Raw genomic sequence first — 6,000 nt, 5'->3', positions numbered from 1 at the left:
TTTTAACACTATTGCTCTGTAGTATTGCTTGAGGTCAGGGATACTGATTCCCCCAGATTTCCTTTTGTTGCTGAGAATAGTTTTAGCTATCCTGGGTTTTTTGTTGTTCCAGATGAATTTGATAATTGCTCTTTCTAACTCTGTGAAGAATTGAGTTGTGATTTTGATGGATATTGCATTGAATCTGTATAGTGCTTTAGGCAAAATGGCCATTTTAACTATATTGATTCTACCGATCCATGAGCATGGGAGGTTTTCCCATTTTTTGAGGTCTTCTTCCATTTCCTTCTTCAGAGTCTTGAAGTTCTTGTCATACAGATCTTTCGCATGTTTGGTAAGAGTCACCCCAAGATACTTTATACTGTTTGTGGCTATTGTGAAGGGGGTCATTTCCCTAATTTCTTTCTCAGCCTGCTTATCCTTTGAGTATAGGAAGGCCACTGATTTGCTTGAGTTGATTTTATAACCTGCCACTTTGCTGAAGTTGTTTATCAGCTGTAGGAGCTCTCTAGTGGAGTTTTTTGGGTCACTTAGGTAGACTATCATGTCGTCTGCAAATAATGATAGTTTGACTTCCTCCTTTCCAATTTGTATCCCTTTGACCTCCTTATGTTGTCGAATTGCCCGGGCTAGTACCTCAAGTACAATATTGAAAAGATAAGGAGAAAGGGGGCAGCCTTGTCTGGTCCCTGATTTCAGTGGGATTGCTTCAAGTTTCTCTCCATTTAGTTTGATGCTGGCTACCGGTTTGCTGTATATTGCTTTTACTATGTTTAGGTATGGGCCTTGAATTCCTGTTCTCTCCAAGACTTTAAGCATGAAAGGATGCTGAATTTTGTCAAATGCTTTTTCAGCATCCAATGAAATGACCATGTGGTTTTGTTCTTTGAGTTTGTTTATGTAGTGGATTGTATTGATGGATTTCCGTATATTGAACCAACCCTGCATTCCCGGGATAAAGCCTACTTGATCATGGTGGATGATCGTTTTGATGTGTTCTTGGATTCGGTTGGCAAGAATTTTATTGAGTATTTTTGCATCGATGTTCATAAGGGAAATTGGTCTGAAGTTCTCTTTCTTTGTTGGATCTTTGTGTGGCTTTGGTATCAGCGTAATTGTGGCTTCGTAGAAGGAATTGGGTAGTGTTCCTTCTGTTTCTATTTTGTGGAATAGTTTGAAGAGTACTGGTGTTAACTCTTCTTTGAAGGTCTGGTAGAATTCTGCACTGAAACCATCTGGTCCTGTGCTTTTTTTGGTTGGAAGACTTTCTATGACTCCTTAGAAGGAGTCTTTAGGCTTTATGGGACTGTTCAGATGGTCTAGTTGGTCCTGATTTAATTTTGGTATTTGGTATCTGTCAAGGAAATTGTCCATTTCCTCCAGATTCTCCAGTTGTGTTGAGTACAGGCTCTTGTAGTAGGATCTGATGATTTTTTGGATTTCCTCAGTTTCCGTTGTTATGTCTCCCTTTTCATTTCTAAGTTTGTTAATTTGGATACTTTCTCTGTGCCCTTTGGTCAGTCTGGCTAAGGGTTTATCTATCTTGTTGATTTTCTCAAAGAACCAGCTCCTAGTTTTGTTGATTTTTTGTATGGTTCTCTTTGTTTCTACTTGATTGATTTCGGCCCTGAGTTTGATGATTTCCTGCCTTCTACTCCTCCTGGGTGAAATAGCTTCTTTTTGTTCTAGGGCTTTCAGGTGTGTCATTAAGTTGGTAATGTATGCTCTCTCCATTTTCTTTTTGGAGGCACTCAGGGCTATGAGTTTTCCTCTTAGCACTGCTTTCATTGTGTCCCATAGATTTGGGTATGTTGTGTTTTCATTTTCATTGTGTTCTAAAAAGTCTTTAATTTCTTTCTTTATTTCTTCCTTGACCAAGGTGTCATTGAGTAGAGTATTGTTCAATCTCCACGTGTTTGTGGGTTTTCTGTTGTTTCTGTTGCTATTGAAGACCACTTTTATTCCATAGTGATCAGATAGGAGGCATGGGATTAGTTCTATCTTTTTATATTTGTTGAGGTCTGTCTTGTGACCAATTATATGGTCGATTTTGGAGAAGGTACCATGAGGTGCTGAAAAAAAGGTATATTCTTTTGTTTTAGGATAGAATGTTCTATATATATCAGTTAAATCTAATTGGTCCAAAGCTTCAATTAGTTTCATTGTGTCCTTGTTTAGTTTCTGTTTTCCTGATCGGTCCATTGAGGAAAGTGCAGTGTTGAAGTCACCCACAATTATTGTGTTAGGTGCAATGTGTGCTTTGAGTTTTAATAAAGTTTCTTTTATGAAAGAGGGTGCCCTTGCATTTGGAGCATAGATGTTCAGGATTGAGAGTTCTTCTTGTTGTATTTTTCCTTTGACCAGCAAGAAGTGTCCCTCAGAGTCTCTTTTGATGACTTTGGGTTGAAAGTCAATTTTATCTGATATTAAAATGGCTACTCCAGCTTGTTTCCTGAGACCATTTGCTTGTAAAATTGTCTTCCAGCCTTTTACTCTAAGGTAGTGTTTGTCTTTGACCCTGAGGTGTGTTTCCTGTAAGCAGCAAAATGTAGGGTCCTGTTTATGTATCCAGTCAGTTAGTCTGTGTCTTTTTATTGGGGCATTGAGTCCATTGATGTTAAGAGATATTAAGGAATAGTGATTGTTACTTCCTATCATTTTTGACGTTATTTTTTAAATTTGATTGCTTAACTTCTTTTGGGTTTGATGAAAGGTTACTATCTTGCTTTTTTCAGGGTGAAGTTTCCCTCCTTGTATTGGTGTTGTCCTCCTATTATCCTTTTTAGGGCCGGGTTTGTGGATAGATATTGGGTAAACTTGGTTTTGTCGTGAAATATCTTAGTTTCTCCATCTATGGTGATTGAGAGTTTTGCTGGATATAGTAGTTTTGGTTGGCATTTGTGTTCTCTTAGAGTCTGCATGAGATCTGCCCAGGACCTTCTAGCCTTCATAGTCTCAGGTGAAAAGTCTGCTGTGATTCTGATAGGTCTTCCTTTATATGTTACTTGGCCTTTTTCTCTTACTGCCTTTAATATTCTTTCTTTGTTTAGAACATTTGGTGTTTTGATTATTATGTGACGGGAAGTATTTCTGTTCTGGTCCAGTCTGTTTGGAGTTCTGTAGGCTTCTTGTATATTCATGGGCATCTCTCTCTTTAGGTTAGGGAAGTTTTCTTCCATAATTTTATTGAAGATATTTGCTGGCCCTTTAAGTTGTAAATCTTCACTCTCATCTATGCCTATAATCCTTAGGTTTGGTCTTCTCATTGTGTCCTGGATTTCCTGGATATTTTGGGTTACAAGCTTTTTGCATTTTGCATTTTCTTTAACTGTTGAGTCCATGGTTTCTATGGAATCTTCAGCATCTGAGATTCTTTCTTCTATTTCTTGTAATCTGTTGTTGATATTTGCATCTCTGTCCCCTGATTTCTTCCCAAGGCTTTCTATCTCCAAAGTTGTCTCCTTTTGAGTTTTCTTAGTTGTTTCTACTTCTGATTTTAGATCCTGGATGGTTTTGCTTAGCTCCTTCACTTGCTTGTTTGTGCTTTCCTGTAATTCTTTAAGAGATTTTTGTGTTTTTTCTTTCATGACCTCAGCCTGTTGACCAAAGTTCTCCTGTATTTCTTTAAGAGATTTTTGTGTTTCGTCTTTCATGACCTCAGCCTCTTGACCAAAGTTCTCCTGTATTTCTTTAAGTGTTTTTTGCATTTCCTCCTTGTTGGCTTTTGTATTCTCCTGGATTTCTTTCAATGATTTTTGTGTTTCCCTTGCAAGGGCTTCTAACTTTTGATCCATTTTCTCCTGAATGTCCTTCATGTGTTCCTGTACCAGCATCATGACCAGTGATTTTAAATCCAAATCTTGTTTTACTGGTGTGATGGGGTATTCAGGACTTGCTGGTAGAGGAGAATTGGGTTCAGATGTTGCCATATTGCCTTGATTTCTGTTAGTGAAGTTCCTGCATTTGCCTTTTGCCATCTAGCTCTCACTGGTGTTACTTGGTCTTGTCAGTGCTGGACTCACCAGTGCAAGCTGCCCCTTCCCAGTTGGCCTCTGGTGCACAGCTTACACTCTGCACTGCCTGTAGACAGGGTGCTGTTGTCCAGGCTGTTCAGATCCCGAAGCAGGCACCTGAAGGCTCCCGCTGGGGCCCGCAGGATTTATTGGAGCACACCAACTTCTCCCAGCTGGCCGCCCGGAAGCCCCCACTAGCCTCTTGAGGGACCCGGAGATATGGCAGCCACCCAGGCTGATCTGAAGCGGAGAGAGTTGACCTGAGGGCTTCTGCCTGAGGCCTTGCCCCAGATTGTGTCTGTGGGCCAGATGGAACCCGTGTGCACCCCCAGGGAGCTCCGAAGGTGTATGTTGCTGTGACCTCCCCTGTATTCCGCTCACTCTGCTGGGCAGCCGATTTCCCCAACCAGGCTGGTGTACACTAGGTTAGCCTTGTCGCCCGGGCCCTGAGTCCAGGCAAAAGCCTGGGAGGCCAAGGTCCGAGCAAAGTTCCCCTAGGGCTATGACTGTTATTTGGGTCCGCCAGGTGACCCAGATGGCGGGCGTGCGCGTCCGCGCTCCCCGAAAGCACCGGGAGAGTCTGTTGTGCTAATAACCTCCTGGGCGGGTTGACACACAGATGGCCCACCAAGCCGCCCAGTTCTTGGGGTCAGTCCTGTGCCTTTTGGGGCCTAGACCCCCGTTTTGTTAGCCTTAGGCTACGCTTGTTAGCAGTCTCTGCCCTCCCGAGCACTCTGGGTCCTGTAGGCAAAATGGCGGCGCGTGCGCCGGCCAGGGCAAAAAAAACTCCTGGCTGGGTTGGCGCCCCGATGGCCACTTGAACAGCCCAGGGCCTGGGTGCAGGCCAACGCCCGTCAGGCTCAGACCCCTGCGGTGTTGGGCCTAGGATTATGTTTGTGTACCTCAGTCTGACCGATCTCTGGAGCCCGGAATCAAGATGGAGGTGAGTCTCTCCTGACTGGCGGGAAGCCGAGTTCTGAAGTGGCTTCCGTGGGGTGAAAGGCTCCGCAGAACCGCAGCTGCTTGCCGCCCGGCTGGTCAGCGAAGGTCAGTGGTCATGGGCGCAGGGCCTAACTGGACCCTGTGTCGCCTTGGTTCCACCGCTGATGGCCCTTCAGCTGGACCAGCTACTGCTACCGCCGTCGCCGCCGCCGACCTCCTTCCAGCAATGAGTCTCTTAATTCACTACTTTTCCATGATACAAAAAAGCTTCTTTGACCAAAGTTAGGAGCAACACAGATATATGGGTACATCTTGGATTGCAGTTTGAAAAAATAACCATTTATTGAAACAATAGTAGATTCTCCTATATGTATGATATTCTGCTACGGAATTTGATCAGGTTTATATGACCAAGCATGCGATCTTTCTCATGGAGCCAACATCTTGTATAATCAGAGATCAATTAGTTAGTTCCAATAACATCTTAATAGACAATTGCATCTGTTTCAGGCCTGTCAGTTGTGCAGAATTCAGAGTCCATCACTGTTAAAAACATTATCATTTTTCATCTCCAGAAACCTGCATAGTACCTTCTGGCACTGTGCAAACCAGCAGCAGGCATATAATTTCCTGTTCATTTGGAAGCTGATGTGTCTAGGTCCTCCAACCATCATGAGTAGTGTCTTCATAAATAAGGTCCTACTATCTAATTATAGTTTGAAGTCAAAATCAACAGCCAAACTCTCTTTTGGGTGCCTCTGAGGTCTTCCTAATAATAAACAAGGTATCCCATATCTGGTAACAAATTTTTCATTTAATAATCAGGACATTGTAATGTTAATCTCTACTATTATATGCATGCTTGACGTGTTTAATAATTTAAAAACAAAGCAAAACTAACTTGCCTTTTAGTACACAAATTCCATGATGATTTTTTTGAAATAGAAATGTGGAGAGATTACCCAAGAACAAAATCTTATAACCAATAAATGAGGATATTTGTGTTGCCTTTAAATTCACATTACTGCAAAGTTAAATATTTGGA

This window comes from Apodemus sylvaticus, chromosome 20, assembly GCF_947179515.1.
Source record: "Apodemus sylvaticus chromosome 20, mApoSyl1.1, whole genome shotgun sequence".
Taxonomy (NCBI): domain Eukaryota; kingdom Metazoa; phylum Chordata; class Mammalia; order Rodentia; family Muridae; genus Apodemus; species Apodemus sylvaticus.
Note: the sequence above shows the minus strand (reverse complement) of the source record.